The 20,742-nt window shown below is 40.3% G+C and overlaps 1 long non-coding RNA gene across 2 annotated transcripts; it reads right to left on the reverse strand.

The window, feature by feature from the left end:
* Positions 1–7,149: 7,149 nt before the first annotated feature.
* On the reverse strand, positions 7,150–19,887 carry LOC127674853 (uncharacterized). 2 transcript variants are annotated; one of them, XR_007975378.1, is made up of 4 exons: positions 19,675–19,887; positions 12,930–13,044; positions 11,836–11,945; positions 7,150–7,358 (listed from the first exon to the last, which is right to left on the reverse strand). It is a non-coding gene; the product is annotated as an uncharacterized LOC127674853 (long non-coding RNA). The 2 variants fall into 2 exon arrangements; XR_007975377.1 differs by having other exon boundaries at positions 11,836–11,948.
* Positions 19,888–20,742: the final 855 nt, after the last annotated feature.

Genomic DNA, 20,742 nt, shown 5'->3' on the forward strand with positions numbered 1-20,742 from the left:
TCCCCCTCCCCATATGTCCCATAAACCTTCTTCTATCCACTCATTCTCCAATCACCTCTCTCCTTTTTCTCTGTCTTGATACTCCCCTCCAATGTTAGATCAATCCTTTCCAGGATCAGGACCCTCTCCTTACTTCTTCATGGGAGTCATTTGTTATGCTAATTGTGCCTTGGGTATTCAGAGCTTCTGGGCTAATTAATATCCACTTTTCAGAGATTGCATTTCATGTGTATTCTTTTGTGATTTGTTTACCTCACTTAGGATGATATTTTCCAGATCTAACCATTTGCCTACAAATTTCGTGAATTCATTGTTTTTAATTGCTGAGTAGTATTCCATTGTGTAAATATACCACGTTTTTTGTATTCATTCCTCTGTTGAAGGACATCCAGGTTCTTTCCAGCTGGCTATTATAAATAAGGCTGCAATGAACATAGTGGAGCCTGTGTCCTTATTGAATGCAGGGGAATCCTCTGGGTAGATGCCCAGGAGTGGTATAGCAGGGTCCTCTGGAAGTGTCATGCCCAGTTTTCTGAGGAATCGCCAGACCGATTTCCAGAGTGGTTGTTCCATCTTACACTCCCACCAGCAGTGGAGCAGTGTGCCTCTGTCGTTCCTCTTGGCGTTTAACTTTACTAAATGTTGACAAGGTTGAAATATTAAACAGTTAGATAAAATAAGGTTTTTGTGGTCAGATCTTTGAGTCTTATATAACCTAACTATTACATGGTCATACATTGTATGCTACTTGATCCCTGTAAGGTGCCTTTGGTAGATGAGTTCTGTATGTACATGAGTTTAGGAACTGTCCAGACAGCTCTCCAGGCAGTGTTAGTATTGTCTTTCAAAATAGTGGAATGAAGGAGAACTAACTATCTATAGCTCATGTGTGTCGCAGCACCCTGAGCCTGTCCACCTGTCTTAAGTTAGCATCCATGACTGTGTAAGTTACAATGACATCTAATTTAATGTTTTTGTCATTGTCACATGTAGAGGAATGTTTCATGTCCTGGCATTTCTCCAGGATGTTATAATTTGTTTTGCATTGCATTACATATTCTTAATAAATTTTTAGTGTTATTTATCATTTCTTTTTTCATTTTCTTATTAGATAATTTCTTTATTTACATTACAAATGATATTCCCCTTTCTCATTTCCCCTCAAAAACCACCTATCCCATCCCCTCCTGCTGCTCACCAATGCACACACTCCTGCTTCCCTGTCCTGGCATTCCCCTAATCTGGGGCAATGAACATTCACAGGTCCAAGGGCCTCTCCTCTCATTGATGTCTTACCTGACCAAAAAAAATACCAGGAAAGAGAAAGTTATTATTAAAAATAAAAGAACATCCCTGACCTCAAGCTATACTACGGAGCAATATTTATAAAAACTGTACACTATTTGCACATGGACAGACTTGTCCATCATTGTAATAGTATTGAAAACTCAGAAATATAATCATACAGTTATGGATGCTTGCTCTTTGACAAAGAATCCAAAATTATACAATGAACAAAGGAAAGCATCTTCAAGAAATGGTCCTAGAATAACTGGCAATCATTACAGAGATAAAAGAACCTTGTGACCTTGCAAAAAACTTAAATCCAAGTGAATCAAGGATCTCAGCATAAAACCCAATACACTGAATATAATAGAAGACAAAGTGGGAAAGAACATCAAACTCATTGACATGTGATAAAATTTCCTAAATAGCACTCCAGTAGCTGAGGATCTAAGATCAAGAATTGATAAATGGGACCTCATGAAACTGAAAAGTTTCTGGAATGCAAAGGACATGGATAATAGACATACCAGCAACCAGCAGATTGGAAAAAAAAAAACTTCACTAACTCAACTATCCAAAATAAATAAGAACTCAAGAAGCTCATTTCCCATTCAACTCAATCAAAAACAGGGTATAGAACTAAACAGAGATCTCACAACAGAGAAATCTCAAATAGTTGAGATGCACTTGAAGAAATGTTTAAAATCCTAGTGATCAGGGGAAAGTGAATCAAAGTGATCCTGAGATTCCACCATACACCAATCAGAAAGGCCCGGATCAAAAACTCAGGTGAGAGCACATGTTGGGGAGGAGGTAGAGAAAGAGGAACACTCCTCTATTGCTGGAAGGATTGGAAAATGGTACAACCACTCTGGAAATCAATCTGGAGCTTTCTCAAAAAAATGGAAATAGATCTAAAAGGAGAGTCAGCTGTACCACTCTTGGGTATATACCCAAAAGATGCCCCACCATGCGATAGGGGTACATGCTCCACTATTTTCATAGAAGTGGTAATTTCCCCAGATGTCCCATATTGGAACAATGAATACAGAAAATGTGATTCTTTTCCACAATGGAATACAATTCTGCTATTAAGAATGAGGACATTATGGATTTTCAGGCAAAGGTATGGAATTATAAAATATTGTCCTGAAGTAGGTAACTCAGACCCAAAAGGACATGCATGGTAGGAACTCACTAATAAGTTGATATTAGCCAAAATGTACAGAATACCCAGGATTCTGCAATCCACAGAACTCAAGAAGATAAGCAAGATGAGGGGCTCAAGTGAGATTGCCTCAGTCACACTTGGAAGAGAGCCGAAAGCAATCATAGGGAAGGTGAGACTTGGGAGACTTCTAGGAGGGAGAGAATCCAGGGAGGGAAAAGGGAACATGATTAACTATTTGTTGGGCAGATGGGGAAGCAGGAGTGAGGCTCTTTGGTCCAGAAGAAGGAATGCAAACAATCAACCTTGGAAGGTAAGAGGTGGGGGGCCTTCTAGAATGTAACAGAGACCTGTGGGCTAAGAAACCCCCAGGACTCATATGGAGGAATCTTAAATGTAATATATAACAGAGGGGAGAGGGAAGTTGTAGAGTTCGCTTCCAGGAGAAAGACAGTGGATCCAGTGAAGAGACTGGGTAGGCATCCCATAGTAAAAAATTCTGACCCAAAATTGTTCCTGTCTAAAAAATAATGACCCAAATTTTTCCTGAGGGAAAAAATGGAGAAGAATTTGAGGGAAAGAAGGTCCAGTAACTGGCCCAAAATGGGATCTAGCTCAAGGGCATGCTCCAAAGCCAGACACTATTTCAGATGCCATGGTGTGCTTACAGACAGGAACCTAGCATTGCTGGCCTCTGAAAGGACCAACAAGCAGCTTAAGGAGTCAGATGCAGATACTTAGACCAAACCAATGCACAGAAGCTGGGGACTCCTGTGTTTGAATTAGGGAAAGACTGGAAGAAGCTGAGGAGGAAGATGACACCAGAGGAAAACCAGCAGTTTCAACTGATCTGGACCCCTGAGATCTCTCAGACACCTAGCCACCAACTTGGTAGTATATATTAGCTTATATGAAGACCCTAACACATATACAGCAGAGGACTGCTTGCTCTTTCCTAGGTGAATGAAAATACACCTGACTCTTGAGAAACATGAGGGCCCAGGGAGTGAGTACACTTAGTTGGATGGGATTTAGAGGTGGGGACAACATCCTAGAGACTGTGGTGGACAGAGGAAGAATGGGAAGAGGAACTGTAGGAGGGTGGAGCAGGAAGGTGATAAAGACTGGGCAGTAAAAGATTAAAGATAATTTAAAAAGAGAGATAAATAAGGTAAATTCACACTTAAAAGTTGTATAACATTCAATCCTTTTGGAATATGTTTGTAATATATTTAGTATAAGTGGCTTTTCACTTGGCTTCTACCAACCACAATAATGAGTGACTCTGTGCTATGTGCTTGTATAGGAGGAATGTTTTATCAAAACATGAAGGACTACTTCTCTAAGTCCACATAGTGTAAGTGTAAATTAGGCTGTATCCATCCTGCCTAAACCAGAAGCATAGAAGATGCCTTGGGCAATTTTCATGCCAACATCACAACAACCTTCTTCAGGTTTTTCCTAGTGCTGCTCTTTTACCTGGAAATAACATAATTTCACTTTTCTCAATGGATGAATAGTGTTGGATTGTTTAAATGTGACATATTATTACAACCTGTTCTTCAGGAGATAGACATGTAGGCTGCTTCCAATTTCTAGTTATTAGAAATAGAACAGAAGTGAACCTATATAAGTAAATATCTGTTGTAACATATAGTGTCAATTGCATATATGCCCAATATTGGTAAAGCTGGATCTTTTGGAATATCTATTTTCATTCTTTTGTGAAAATTCCACCCTGAATTTCACAGGGACTCTTCCAGTGTTCACTCAAATCAACAGCAAATGAGTCTTTTGCTGTTCCCATCATCCTTTCTATCATTTGCTGTCTTTTTAAACTAATCTTAGACATTCTGACTAGAGTAGGATAGAATCATATAACAATATTCCTTTGCGTTTTGCTCAGCACTGACAGAGATGCCTTAAAATCCTCTCATTAACCTTCAGAATTTTATGTGGAAGAGGAAACAAAAATATTTACTCATGTATTCTAATAACAAAATAAGGCAATGCTTCTTTCTCAATTTTTCATTACTTATCATAAAAAGAGTGGAATTATATGAAATATTATCTCCTACATGCACTGATATTATCATAATCATTTCTATTATATTATAAAATATAGTGAATCTTGACTAATTGACCTGTGGAAGGAGAATGAGTGGAAGGAGGAACCTGAGATTATGTCAAGCTAAAGAAACACATGTCATAAAACCACACTTTTTTGAACTTCCTGTCTCCTAAGTGTACTGGCTAGTTTTGTGTGTCAACTTGACACAGCCAGGAGTTATCATAGAGAAAGGAGCTTCATTTGGGAAAATATCTCCATGAGATCCAGCTGTGGGGCATTTTCTCAATTAGTGATCAAGTGGGGAGGGCCCCTTGTGGGTGGTACTACCTTTAGGCTGGTGCTCTTGGGTTCTATAAGAGAGCAGGCTGAGCAAGCCAGGGGAAGCAAGCCAGTAAGAAACATCCCTCCATGGCCTCTGCATCAGCTCCTGCTTATTGATCTGCTTGAGTTCCAGTCCTGACTTCGTTTATTGATGAACTGCAACATGGAAGTGTAAGCTCAATAAACCCTTTCCTCCCCAACTTGCTTCTTGGTCATGATGTTTGTGCAGGAATAGAAACCCTGACTAAGACATTTAAGTGTACATCCTGGAATCTATACTGTGTTTTTATATGCTGGAAGAAACACCAAAGGGAATCAAAGAGATTCCTATAGCCCTCTCCTGATCCAGCCATAGTAGGTATATTTTCATATGCAATACAGTCACAGGTTCCATTTAGGCTTACCCCAATCCATAATGGTGAGGAAGAGGAACTGTCTCAAGATTTTCTCCAAACCACATTATTTTCTTCACTTTGAGTCCTGAGAGTCTCTTACCTCCCATGTCTCTGGTACATTCTGGAGGTTCCTCCCACCCTCCTACCTCCGGTGGTTGCCTGTTTCCATTTTTTCTTCTGGACCTCAGGGCTTCATTCCTTTTCTGTCACCCAATAACAGATCAGAATCCCTTTTCCCCCAAACCCCCACCTGTCTGTCCACTTTCCCTCCCAGGTCCTTCCTATTCCCTTGTGATTGCTTTCTTCTCATTCCTAATGGTACTGAATCATCCTCACTTGGGTGCTTCTCCTTGTTTATCTTCTTGAGTTCTATGGACTGTATCTTGGGTATTCTGTATTTGTTTTATTTCTTTTGATTTGTGGTTAATATCCACTTATTAGTGATTACATACCATGCATATCTTTTTGTGTCTGAGTTACCTCATCAGGATATTGTCTAATTCCATTCATTTGCCTGGAAAACTCAGGATGTCCTCATGCTTAAGAGTTAAATAGATTCATTTGTGTAAATGAACCACATATTCTGTTTCCATTCTGCTATCTGGGACATCTTGGTTGTTTCCAGCTTCTGGCTATCACAAACAAGGCTGCTATGAACATAGTGGAAGACATAACCCTATGCAATAGTGAGGCATCTTTTGTGTATATTCACAAGAGTGGTATTGTAGGGTCTTCAGGTAGATCTACTTATGTTTTTCTGAAGTCTCCAGAATGATTTCCAGAATGGTTGTACCACTTTGCAATCCCACAGGCAATGGATGAGTGTTCCTCTTTCTGCACATTCTTGCCAACATTTGTAGTTAGCTGAAGTTTTCATCTTAGATATTCTGATTGGTGTAAGGGAGAATCTCAGGGATATTTTGATTTGCCAATCTCTGATCACTAAGGACTTTGAAAATTCTTTTTTTCTTAAAATTGTATTTCCCTCTAATTTATTATGTGTGATAATTAATGCTGATCGTTATTGGAATTTTATTTATAACTTTCTCTGAGAAAGCATTCTGGGCATGACTCTGAGGATATATTTAATGATATTAGATTCTGTCTATACTTAAGTAACTGAAATGGTCAAAGTAACAATACAAATGGGATCTACTATTCCTGTCATAGTTCCTGGTATGTATAAAAGGACAAAGCTTACTGAATATGAGGATTCATTTTCCTCTGCTTCTCAACTAGGTGAACAATTTCACTACCTATAAACTCCTGACATCAGAACTACTGTATGATGATAACTTGAGCCCCCAAATAATGAGCTATTTTTTCTAATGTAAATAATTTTCTAGAGTTCCTTTTCACAGAAATAGGATAATATTATTTTTTAAAAAGTGTTGCTACAATGCACAGGAGTGAGTTTGATTTTATTGTATTAATAAATTTTGACTCAGTCATGTAGAGTGCTTTAATAGTTAATATTTTTATTGAATATATTCTTCATTTACATTTCAAATGCTAAAACCTTTGCGGGTATACCACCTCCAAAAACCCCCAAACCCTCCTCCCACATCCTGGCTCCAATTATATATCCCTCCACATGACTGACTCCCATCTACACCCCCTCCCCCACTGATTTCACCACACTGGGGCATGTACTGAACCTTCACAGAACCGAGGGCCTCTCTTCCCACTAATTCACGACAAGGAACTCCTCTGACATATTTTGGCTGGAACCATGTATATCCCTTAGTTGTTGGTTCAGAATATGGGGAGAGTTTTATGTTAAGAATATGGAAGAATTTGGTCAAATAACTTTCATTTTTTGAGCAGTACTTAGAGTGACATTCTTTTGTAGTTTGGAAGAAAAAATTTATTAAGTGATTCATTAAAATAGATAAGAATATGTAATACATAACATAAAATAATTACAGTGAGTGAAACTATTTGTAACAATGAAGTTAAATAAAAAACTGAAATTGTTTCTTGTAATAATCTCTTCTGCTATGGTTAACAGGGAACTAGAACAGAACATTGAAATAGCATGACCAGCACCTTCTTCAGTCATTAAGAAGTTTCCATTGTGGAAAGTTCTATGTTGATGTTGTTTCATTGTCCTCTGCTAAAGGAAATATAAAAATGTCATAGTTAAACATTCTCAGTTATAGATTCACCCCACTTCAAATAAGACTAAGTTATCAGTATATCTTCTGAACTCTACACAAAGAATTACTTGAGTTAACACTATATCTGATTTTGAATGGTATTGCCTATTAAGATTCTTCACATACGTGTTGTAGTAAATCTGTTGCAGCTTAATATGTATACCAAATGCTACTTATGTGGCAAGATTATCTCTCAAACATCATTTTTTGTACAAGATAGCACAGCTTGTTGGCACATAGTTTAAGCTTATAGTTTAAACTCATGTTGAATGGATTTGTAAATAAAATAATTGATTTAAAGCAAACTTTTAAAAAATAATTTCATATCCAGAATATCATACATGAATTATATACCATGGAAAGAAAGGAAAGAAATGTAGCACATAATATTCTGGAATTCATACAGGGTCTAAAAAAATTCCTTTGTTGTACCTACATGTTTGTAAGTTTGTACATATGTGTGTCTGTATGTATATATTCATATAATCATACACAAGTTAACTGTTGTTTAAAACACTTTTCCAATGCTTTAGTACATGATATGCTCTAATGCTGCTCTGTTATTTTCAAATTTACGAAATCAGGAAATGATGGCATCCTTCCATCTATTTGGTAACTAATTCAAATTCTCTTAAACTGTAGGGACTTCTGCATGAGGAGCAGTAGATAAAATCTTTAATTGTGCAGTATTACCATTTAAGGTTTCCCACTGTGAGCATCTATGGCTTTTTTTTTAATAACAGCTGACTTACCAGCAGTATTTACTGATATCTTTAAGTCATTTGACCTCTTTTTATTATTGTCACAAATGATATGGTCCTCATCTCCAAATATATCAACATAGTTGTCAATCATGATTTGTATAATAGACATCTGTAATACCACAAGGTATAAACAAGATCCTCTATTATTTCACATAGTTTACCAAATTGAAATCAATAAAAAATTGAAATCCAAAATTGTGAGGAAAATAGCAGTTAGTCCAAACAGATATGAACCTGTGAAGTATCTGTCTTAAATGGAGACACAAAGTTCTTTGCACTGTTCAAACATATTGCAAAGAATTGGGGATCTATTAAGCAACGTAATAATTAAGAACTGATATGATGCCAGACTAACTGAATAAAACAAATTAATGACCTCACAGGTTTCTTGAATTGGTGATACTTTGCAGGGTGTGTGAGGAGGTGGAGTTTTCTTTTGATGGTTTGAATGGGACGACTGACTAATTCCAGAAATCATAATTTCTGACACCATCTTTGTGAAAACTTTTGGGTGGATTAAGTGGCTTGGCTTCCCCATAGGAGGTTTGTCATTGGTTAGAATTTAAAGTGACAGAAGTCAGGTGCCATTTGCAGTGTCCTTTCTGTGCTTTGTGTTTGCTGCCTGAGTTGAGAGCCACCAGCTCTCTGCTTCCTGTTGGTTGTCCTACCTTCCTGCAGCTATGCTTCTCTGTCATGACTTTGAAGGACTGTAATCTGTCTGGATAGCTAATTCCCAAGTAAGTATTTACTTCTGTAAGTTGTTTTAGTCCAGCTGTTTTATTAAAGCAATAGGAAAATTACTAAGGGAAGAAGGTGGTGAGAAGAGGGATCTTAGGTGAAATAAACTGCCTCCAGATTGGGAAGTCTATGGGATATTGGCTTGATTAACAACTGAATTATTAGGGCAGAGATCTCCAGGATGGTGCCACCCTGGAGCTATTATTGAGACAGAGAGATATGTGGTACAGGACAGGAGGTTGCGCTCCTACACAGCTTCTGCTACATTCCTTGTGTCCAGGTTCCTGCCCTGCTTCAGTGTAGTCCCTGACATTTCTCAGTGGTTAACTGGTAACTGGATGTATACCATGAAGTGTAGCCTGTCCTCCAGAAGTTGATTTCATCACTGTTTTATCATAGCAAGTGTAGCAAATTAAGTCACTTTCTAAATTGAACAAGGTATTCCCTGGGCTTTCCTATTCCCTTGTTTTTTTTTTGTTTTTTTGTTTTTTTGTTTTTTGGGGGTTTTTTTTGTTTTTGTTTTTGTTTTTTTTCAAGACAGAGTTTCTCTGTATAGCCCTGGCTGTCCTGGAACTCACAATGTAGACCAGGCTGGCCTCAAACTCAGAAATCCACCTGCCTCTGCCTCCCAAGTGCTGGGATTAAAGGTTTGTGTCACCACTGCCTGGCAACATGTAATTCTTATAGGTCTGCTTTTATATGTTACTTGGCCTTTCCCCTGTAGCTTTTAATATACTTTCTTTGTCCTCTATATTCAGTGTCTTAGGTAATGTATGCCAAGGGAACAAAGCAACAAGTTGGAGAGCCAGGGAGATTAATATAGGAAGACAGATGGTATCCACTGGAGTCTGGGACTGGGGAACAAGAGGCTGTAGTCAGTGTGCTATAGCAACGCTGGATGTGAGACTCAGGGATTTGATTTGCAGGAGTGAAAGGTGAGGTCAACATCTGCAGTTAGTTCACCTGCTTTCCTGCTTAGAGTATGTATTAGTGTTTTCTCTTTTTTTGTGTGTGTGTGTGTGTGTGTGTGTGTGTGTGTTTCATTTGTTTTTGTTTGTTTGTTTGGTTTTTAAGACAGGTTTTTTCTACTGCTTTCAAAAAACCAATTGATTGATTGAGATATCTGGGGTCTGAGAAAGGACCACCTATTCTCTTGAATATTTTGTACAGAAACCAAGAATTTAACTAAAGCTTGGGAGGAGCCCTGTTACCCTCCACCCCAGGGTTTCTTTGGGTACCTAAGGATATGCTTGAATTCACTTTATTGATCTTAAACTCAGAGATCTGCCTGCCTCAGTCTCCCAAGTGCTGGGATTAGAGGCATGTGCCAGCATGCAAAGGTAGTGACCTCAATAATTTTAAGAAGGACTGCATAGTATCTCTGGGCTAAGGCAGGTTTTGATATGCATGCTGTGCACAGTTGCAGGGAGTCATGAAGTCAGTCCGGGCTAGCTGCACTGAAATACATGTGTCATAGGAGTTTCAAATTGCAGTCCTTGGCTCCTCTGAAGTGGAAAATTAAGGGTTCCCTGGAAAGTCCATTGTATTGGATGGCGTTTTGCTGGGGCAAAGGCATGAAGAAGTGTTTTCCTGGAGTGGACACAGGGGAAAGACTAAGGCTCCCTCGTGAAGCGACATTAAGCTAAAGCAGACACAGGTCAAAGGATTCTCTGCTAAAGACAAGCACACGTTAGTCTGCTTTACACTGTGTAACTGAGCTGCAGTTGTTGGGATTCCATGGAGGGAAATGCACCAAGGGACTTCTGGGGGCGTGCTGCAGTTTCTTGCTGCTTCGGTGGACTTGGGCTGAGCAGCAGCCTGATTTCAGCTGAGTCAGACACACGCTGAGGTGAGACACACGCTGAGACAAGACACATGAAGGACATGTGAGGAGGCTGCCCTTGGTTTGCTTACAGAGCTAGATGCGCGATGCCTGTAGGTCTTGCATCTTTGCTGATCTTTGATTCCCTGAGAAAGGCACAGCAGAGACCTTCCCTGGCTTACCTCAGGGCCCCTCCTGCTGACTCAAGCTGAGGCTGAGGCATGGCTGACTCTGCTAGGTAGTGCTGCCGACACTGGTTCATATTTGCTATCACGTCTCTACCAATCTGGACTGCTGATGTATCTATGAGGTGTTTGGGAGTGGATTGAGCTACTGCTGCTGACCTGTGAACTGAACTGCCAATTTTCATACAACACAGATAGGAGGTACTCCAAAGAACTATGTCTAATCAGGTCCATGTCCCCAATATTGTTTCCTTCCCACCACCTCTGGTAGGTGATGGGGTTAAAGGAAGGTTAAAGCATTTAAGAACCATCATTAAAAATAGGTTTTTAAAAAATTAAAGTTACACTCCTGCTTTCTAGTTACTGAGAAACATGCCTGGCTGTTCTGGAACTCACTGGGGAGACCACAGTGGCTTAAAACTGACAGAGATATGCCTGTCTTTGCCTCCTGAGTACTGGGATTAAAGGCATGGACCACCACCCCACCCAGTCAACAGTTCTTAGGAAGCTTCACTCATACCTGTCATGGTGCTGAGCCTGTGCCTACCTACCATGCGGGCCACTAAGAGATAAAGCCACTCTTGTCTTCCCACTCAAGGGGTTCTGCTTGTACTTCCATTCCAACATCTATGACACAAACTGTTCTTCTGCACCTAACTTTTACTTTTTTCTTTTGTCATTTGGACATTAGTGTTGAAATCAGACACTTTATGAATCATAAGTAAATTGCAAAAGTTAAAAAAAATCATGAATGAAAATCAATAATTTACATTTTACAATTATCAGACTCTTTTCTAAATTTAGAAAAATACAAGCAACATCTATCACATTAAAGAAACATATGAGTTAACTCTGATATCTCTTCTGTTATCTACTCTAATATGAACTAATATTGAGAGCACCATTAAGAAATTAGTGTACTTACTTGCCACAGACCAGCTTGGGCATCCATGTGGTAGGCAAACTGAGGCAGGCAGCCATTGCAAGTCAGTGCTTAGAGCTGCTGACAAGGGAGGATCCAGATACCTACAGATGCTGCTGGTAAAGGCAGCCAGCAATTAGAGAAATTACTCCACAGACTTTTTTTTTATGAGAAAACAAAGCTTACATTAATGGGGCTGGCACTCCCTGAGGGTAGTGGAAAAACTATGAACTCTTTTTAACAAGGGGCCCTGAAAGAAAGATAAGGAAAGAGAAAATTCTTTCTTTCTCTCTGTCTCTCTGTCTCTCTGTCTCTGTCTCTGTCTCTGTCTCTCTCTCTCTCTCTCTCTCTCTCTCTCTCTCTCTCTCTCACACACACACACACACACACACACACACACACACACACACACACTGAGTGGATGAAACAAAAGACAGAGTCCAGTAACTTCATATACACAAACACGCATGCATACAAACACACATACATTCATGCATACAGACCTATACGCAGACAGACAGACATTCACACATAGATTGGTTAGAGCAAAGCTCCAGCAAGCAGGCGTCACACACTTCTCACATAGATACATAAATGCACACAATAGGTGGATGGAGCGAGCTCCAACACACACCCAGACAAGCCTTACACAGTTCAGCTGCACAGCACCTTTGTAGGATTCTAGCATAGTCTGAATACGCAGCACTACTCCTCCTCTAAAGACCGCAAATCAGAGGCGTATCCCTACAGTACTTTCCTTGTCCTGTGCCTCTTTCTTCTCGGATATAATCCAGTGGCCATGAGCATCTTCTGGAAGCTGAGCAAGAGGCAAGCTGTCTCATGCACTGCCCCATAACCGGGTCTTCTGGATTTCAGCAGAGAGCCTTTCAGGAAAGAGCCTCATTCTTATACTAGAAGATTGTCACTGGGCAAGGCAGAGAGAGGCCTTCACTGTCAGCAGGTCCAGACAGCTACTTGTCTCTCTCAGTGGCCTGGAGGCCTGGAGGCCTGGAGGAATATCCAGAAATGTCTCATTGAAGCCTCCAAATGAGTAGCTTCTAATTCTGGTAACTCTCCTTGCAAGTTTCATAAAATACCTTCTCTTGGTGTTGCACTGCAGCCAGATTCCACTTCTCAGGGAAGTATGCACAGGTGACATTTGACATCAGGTTCCCAGAAACTTTTCCATGGAGGACAAAGGACTAACTGCCTCTAGATAGAGAGGAGACAGAGGTGATGCATAGGAAAATGGAGATTATAAAGGTAAAATGGAGAATACTCCTCACATATTCTCTCTACCTCTCTACCCACGCAGATTTATATTCTCCATTTTTAAGAATAACACACACATACACACACACGTACACACGAAAATCAAAACAAACAAAAAACAATAATATAAACAATGTTTAAAAATGAAGGAAAGTTTTGATTTGCATTTCCCTAGTGATTGATGATGTTTAACATTTTCTTTTCTTTTTTTATTGATATATTTTTATTTCCATTTCAAATGATTTCCCCTTTTCAGGGTCCCCACTCCCCACAAGTCCCATAAGCCCTCTTCCCTCCCCCTGTTCCTCCATCCACCCCTTCCCACTTCCCTGTTTTGGAATTCCCCTATACTCTTGCACTGAGTCTTTTCAGAACCAGGGGCCACTCCTCCATTCTTTTTGGACATCATTTAATTTGTGGATTATGTCTTGGGTATTCAAAGTTTCTAGGCTAATATCCACTTATCAGTGAGTGCATACCATGATTGATCTTTTGAGACTGGGTTACCTCACTTAGTATGATGTTCTCCAGCTCCATCCATTTGTCTAAGAATTTCATGAATTCATCGTTTCTAATGGCTGAATAGTACTCCATTGTGTAAATATATATTTTTTGTATCCATTCCTCCGTTGAAGAACACCTAGGTTCTTTCCAGCTTCTGGCTACTACAAATAGGGCTGCTATAAACATAGTGAAGCATGTGTCCTGTCCTTATTGCATGCTGAAGAATCCTCTGGATATATGCCCAGGGTATATAACAGGGTCCTCAGGAAGTGTCATGACCAGTTTTCTGAGGAACCGCCAGACTGATTTCCAAAGTGGTTGCACCATCTTGCAATCCCACCAGCAGTGGAGGAGTGTTCCTCTTTCTCAACAACCTCCAACACCTGCTGTCTCCTGAGTTTTTGACCCTAGCCATTCTGACTGGTGTGAGGTGAAATCTCAGGGTTGTTTTGATTTGCATTTCCCTAATGATTAATGATGTTGAACATTTCTTAAGGTGTTTCTCAGCTCTCGGAAGTTCTTCATGTGAAAATTCTTTGTTTAGCTCCGTACCCCACTTTTTAATTGGGTTATTTGGTTCTCTGGGTTCTACCTTCTTGAGTTCTTTGTATATATTAGATATTAGCTCTCTGTGGGATTGAGGATTGGTGAAGATCCTTTCCCAATCTGTTGGTTGACGTTTTGTCCTTTTGACAGTGACCTTTGCCTTTCAGAAACTTTGTAGTTCTATGAGGTCCCATTTGTCAATTCTCGATTTTAGAGCATAAGCCTTACATGTTAATGTTTGATAAACTTTTACATAAACTCAGTAAACAGTTGTATTACAAAACTTCTGCTTCTTACCCCAGATAGTGAGCCCAAAACAGACCAAAGTATGTATACCACACAAGTACAGTTAATAAAACAGTGAGTTTTATTGGAGTTATTTACAGAAATACTGGTGAGAGCTTACTCACAGGAGAACAAATGATTCAAAAACAGTTGCACCATCAAAGCCCACCCCAGGACTGGCAAGAGCATGAAAATTTTGGGAACCCGAAACACTCCTTTCAGGCAGCTCAACATACTGTACAGAGAGCTCTTCCCAAGGGATGCAGTTGATCCACATCTATTTCACATAGCTGGGTTGGGATTTGAGTCTTTGCAGCTTGGCTTGTTTGAGAGTGATTCACACAGCGGCTTGCCTTGTTTATTCTTTGGAAGAAAGAGCCTAGAAAATCTGGTTACTTTCAGGGACTCTTGATGCTAGTTGGAGTTGTTTCTCTTCCTGCTGAAAAAGAGAGTTCCTGTGGACTAGAAAGCTTCAGTCTCAGAGGAAACTGTTACAGAGTAACAGTGCAAAGCTAGAAGGAGGGTTATCTGAGGTATCTTGTGAGACAGTGCTTTAGAAAGGGTGGACACAACTTAAGTTAGTAATCTAAATAACAAGTACAAAGAACACACGGCCATGGTGATTCGAAGAAAATGTTCCTCTTATATAACCATGCATGCCACAGATAGATGGGTTCACTGTCCATTTTCTTTTAAGATATTTTCTCCAGATTTATTAGTCCTTTTGAAATGTGTAAATGAAATACATAGTCTTTCTATTGGTCCCTATACTCAGTGGAACATCCTTTAAAAAATAAACTAATTTTTTTTCATATACACAGATTATTTTAACAACTGTTATTGGCAATATTTTCAAACTGGACGCTGCCATAAGTCCTTCTACGTAGGTATGAGCATACCTATAAATAATATGTAGTAAATTGATCACTAAATGAACCTCCAATAATGATTATTGGAAAAAAATCCAAAAGTCCAAATACAGCTTATTCCCCTCAATATACAATATTCACAGAAAGAAACCACAACAGAAATGGAAAATGGTTTGATAATGGGTTGAAATGGGTTGAAAATAGCTGTATCTGATTCTTGGTTAGGAGGTGTGAACTAGTTTTAAGAAAGTAATCTACCACTGATTAAATACTTATTTTGAGGTATATGTGATGCCAATAGCACCTTTTCTGCTATATTAATTTCTGCTAAATTATGCCTCCTTCAAGGGAGGATGTGTGTGTCATCAAACCACAAGTTTCTATATGCTTCAAATCTACCTAAAAATAAATGTAGTAAATAATGGAGTTTTGAATAAATAATATCTAATGTAAAGATTTAGAGAATTTGGTAGTTTCAAGTACTCTTACAATATACTTGGGATTTAAAGTGTTTCTACCAAATTCGGCTGTAGATGAGGGTATTGTGAAGTTTTGGAAATTCATATTTTCCTAACATCTCAACCACAACATACCCCCTATAGAAGCGGTAAACACCCTGCCTGGACAGCTTTCTTACACTAGAGTGAGAAGGTTAGTCTCTGCAGCAAGCTTTCCTTCATCTTCTCCTCTGCTGTGCTCCAGCGAGGATCAGTGCAGTCCCCTGGCGCCTTTTACTTGTGGATCTCTGCTGACACTACTTGCCTAAAGTCTGTACTTCTAGCTACCTGTCTGCTCCGTCCACCCACCCCTGCGTTCTCTTATCTCTCTCATTCTGAGGGCCACTCAGAACTAAGGAAGTCATGACAGCCTTTGTCCCTGTGTGCTTTGCTATCCATACCCGTTCTCCCACAGTTATCTCAGCAATGTCTATGCACAGGAGTCCTGAGTCGTGCATTGCTTTTGTCAGGTTTACAGTTTCAAACAGCAGGGAACCAATAAAATGTACTCAGTTTAGATGTCCCTAATTCTTCCTCATGATTAGATTCAAACTATGAATTTTTATAGAAATATTAGGTCTCATGTCAGAAGGTGCATGATAATGAATTTTTCTGTTGGTGGTGACATTAACCTTATCTATTTTGAAATGCTGACTCTCAGGTTGCTCCTAGCAAAGTAACAACTTTTCTATTTGTAACTAGTAAGCATCTTGTGGAGAAGTGCCTATGACTACAAACATCTTCCAGCAAACCACAGATTTCCACAAAAGTAAGGGTCAAAGAATTATTTCATAATGGTATTTTTATATATTTATTGTCTTGCCTTGTACTTTAATTTAAAATCTTTAATTTTCTTTTCTTTTTTTTCTACAAGGTCTCACCCTATAGCCCATGCTAACCTAAAAATATGTGTAGTATAGCTGAAACACTTGTGAGTGCAAGAATGTAAAACACAACTACTATACAATATAAAAATATGACTCATCTAATGATTTTGGTCAGAGTTTAATAGCCAAAATATTACGATAAAATTGTTGTGTGTGGGGGGTGTGTGGGTGTGAGTGTGTGTGTGTACTGAGAGGCTAGAAAGTAATATGAGATCCCTCAGAGCTGGAGTTCCAGGCATTTCCAAGATACCCAGCTTGTTACCTGGTGCTAGAATCAGAATTCTAGTTGTCATGGTAGATTAGTAAGCCCTTTTAGCCAGTGAATTATCTTTCCAGCCCAATAAAAGTGTTACTACAGCAAAAGATGAGAAGCAGCGTAACTAGAAAAGAAAGAGGATAGGAAAATGACTTATTTGAGATGTAATGCTGGATGAAGTTTATTTCAGTAAATAGCCAAGGTTATGTAAGTGTATAGCTCATTCAATATGTTTATCTGCTGTGCATATAATATTGAGTACAAAGCAGGGACAGGGCCACATCCAGTCGATTCTTGTTATATTTTTTAAGGTTGACAGTATATTTTAAAAATTAAACTATCAATGCATTCCTTCCCCATTATCCTTTCCTCCCTTCAGCTTCTACTATACCCACCTCAAAGGGACTAGTCTTCTTTAAATGTGATTCTCTCTCTCTCTCTCTCTCTCTCTCTCTCTCTCACACACACACACACACACACATACACACACACACACACACACACACACACAATTTAAATTTCTTTGGGTTTTGTTGTTGTTTGTGTATTTGCTGGCGCACACCTTTAATTGAAGCATTCAGGAGAAAGAGTCAGGTAGATCTCATGTCAGTCAAGTTCACATACTGAAGTTTAAACTACTCAGGGCTACACAGTGAGACCCTGTTTCAAAACAAATACACACACACACACAATTATTTAATATAACATAGTTTATTTGTTTGTAGCATGTGGGATGGGAGAGGCACACATGAGGAATTAAGATGTCAAGTCGTAGGAGTCTGTTCCATCCAGCTACCTCGTGGGATTCCAGGGCCAAACACAGTTACTCTGGCCTGCTTTGAAATGCCTTTTCCTGCCAAGGCTTGCTAGTCATAAAACACTTTTTTCTTGAAGAATTTCTTTTGTTTTTTCCATTTTTATTTAAGTTCCAAGTAAGGTTCTTCTGTATAGAGAAAATCTCTTATAAGCATCACCTGACAATAAAAAAGCCTATGGCCAATGAACTGAGGTAGGAAATTGGAGGTGGGGCACAGGCAGGAGAAGAGAGGATTCTGGGAAATAGTGAGACAATTCGAGATTCGAGAGACACTGGGAGAGATGCTGAAGGAAGACAGTAAGGAAGAAGCAGTCAGGGACTGAAGGAGCTGTAACTAACCAGCAGGTAGATGAATTCAGGATAAAGGGAGATTCTCCAGGGAACACTGTGGAGGCACAAAGCATGAGATCTGAGCAGAGCTTGAGGAGATGTACATAAGCCAGCAGGTGGCTGGACTCAGGATAGAATAAAGAAGGTTAGCACCAGGCTTGGACACATGAAGCTGAGGACCGGTAAGTAACTGTGTGGTAGAGAGAATAGTTTCATTTGGTTACATAAGTTATGAGTTAGTAAGGAAATGAACTAAAGCTTACAGCCTAGGAATCTATTAATAAATGATTAGTTTCAAAGTCATCATTGTGGGAGCAGGGGCTAGGAGGAAAAATTGAATTTTTTAATCATTTCTGTATTATTGTTAAATTTCAAAACTGTTGGAGGAGCTGACAAGATGGTTCAGCTGGTAAATTAGGCATTTGTCACCAAGTCTGATGACTTGAATTTAGTCCTGGCACGGATTAAAGTAATCTAAAATTTTCTAAACCCCTCCCCCCAAAAGAATAGATTGCATTGGATTTGAGGTATGCAGTCTCAGAATTGATTGTTTTTTATACCCTTGTGGCTCTGGGCCCATCTCTATCACCCCAAACCATTAAGAAGCCCCTTTTGTCTAACTAGTAGTTTAGCCTGCTTAGGGCTAAGAAGCAAAGAAGAGGGCCTCCTCTCCGCCTGTGCCTGGCCGATCCCCACTCCTGGGCTGAAAGCTCTCTTGAGGCCAGTGAAACCAAGAATTGGGGTGCAGGGGTGGAGGGAGTAACTTCAGAGAGTTCTCAGAGAGTTCAGAGCTAGAGTGGCTCTGGAAGCTTAGCACCACCTTAGACCATTCTCTGATCTTCCCCTGACTCGCAGGATAATGACTGAGAAACCAAGTGGACTCAGAACAGGGGCTGAGACCTATTATTGACTTCAGCTACCTCAGTTCCTGAAGGATCGCCCTGGGACAACTTTGCCTTGGGTGCAGATCACAGGGTCCAGGAACTTTGACCTCAGCCAAAACATGAAAGTGAGCTAAGAACATCCCTGGGAGGCCTGGGAACTTTCCTACCTCAGTCAGGAAGGGCAGGAAGGAGAGCCTGGTGCACATGCTGAAGCCTGCAAGGACTGGTCCTTCCCAGTCTTTGTGCCCTGCTGCTTTCCAGCCTGGCAGTTGGGTTGCCAATGTCAATGTGACCTTATCCAGGTAGCTCTTAGGGCCTCTCTCTCCTCAGATTTACCCTTGGTCTGTGTCATCTCTGGAGGTCCCAGCTCAGTTGTAGCTACTCTGGACTCTTCTGTTCATATTGAGATTAGTGTTCATTCCTTGTTAAGATGATATTTTTTTCTTTTTTCTCTGGGGGGTGTTGTTGTTTGTGTTTATGTGTGAGGAACTGTTGACTGGCTGTGCACAGGAATGGAACGCTGGTGTCCATAGACTGCAGCCTGCTCCATCTTCCCTAGCTGTGCCTGAGGAAGCTTGCTGGGGATCCTGGCTTCTGAGAGAACAGGTGTCTTCCCCCCCTCGCTCTACACTTGTTCCTGTTCTTTGACATAATTTTAGTGAAGCTGAAAGCACAGCTCAGTAATAGATTCCTACCTAGTTGTGTAGGAGTCTGCAGAGTTAGGACTTGTTTATTCTTGGCAGGAAGGCTACTCCTGTGGGCTGGGAAAAGAATACAATGAAACATTCTTCTGGTAGTCTCTCAAGGCCTGCTTAAGCACTGCAAAAGCATCCTAGAAAATCTACTGAGAGTGTTTAAGTATAAAATGGACCTAAAACATAATGAAATTTGCCTTACTTTTATCAGAGTTTGGGGTCAAAGCACAAAATAAAACTTAGGGAGAATCCACTTGAGTGCTGGGAGCTCTGTAGCAGCATGGGAGGGAGGGACCACAGCAGGTGGAGTGGCTTGGGGTTTAGGTAAAGGTGTGAGGCCACATGATTTCCCCATTGCTCTCCCCCCATTGCTCACCCAGTAAAATTATGCTCTCATCCCACAGATTTACAAAGAGGAGCACTCCCATTTGTCCTGGAGCCTTTCAGGATGGGGAGCATGCCCACATCTGGTGCTTCAGGATGCCACCAGCAGCTATGAGCTTCACAGGAGTCCTCGCCTGCATGCTAACTCCCTGTGTAGTGGTTGTGGCCAGAGCTGCCGCCAAACCTCCTAACACAGAACTGTGGATTGTGAGTAGGATGGTAAGTGAGGGCTGACTCAAGGAACCTGCCAGTGGGTTTGGGTATGTGGGGCCATGGTGGAGGCCAACAGAACTTTGGGAACAGCAAATCCCATGGGTGAGGATGTGTATTAGGTTGACCTGCAGCACTGATTTCCCCCTCTAATCCACAGACTGCTATGTGGCAGTTTATGAGGTGTCAGGAGCCTCAGAGCCACTACTCAAGTGGTTCTCCGTGACTGTAGTCCCCGGGGCTCCTCAGCTGAAGGTTTCTACAGCTTCTTTGATCATTCAATTCCTAGATGAGAGACCTAAAAATTTCATATTAATAAAAAGGCTTAGTGAGCACTAGAGCTGGGCAGATATCTACCCTCTCTGCTGTTATGTTGACCTCCCTGCCAATAATCCCACAATATGATTTGTCATATTCATCTAGGCTGCTCTTACTCCACCTGGCCAGCCCTCATGGCCATGTTTTCAAGATTTC

Source organism: Apodemus sylvaticus, chromosome 1 (assembly GCF_947179515.1).
Source record: "Apodemus sylvaticus chromosome 1, mApoSyl1.1, whole genome shotgun sequence".
Classification (NCBI taxonomy): Eukaryota; Metazoa; Chordata; class Mammalia; order Rodentia; family Muridae; genus Apodemus; species Apodemus sylvaticus.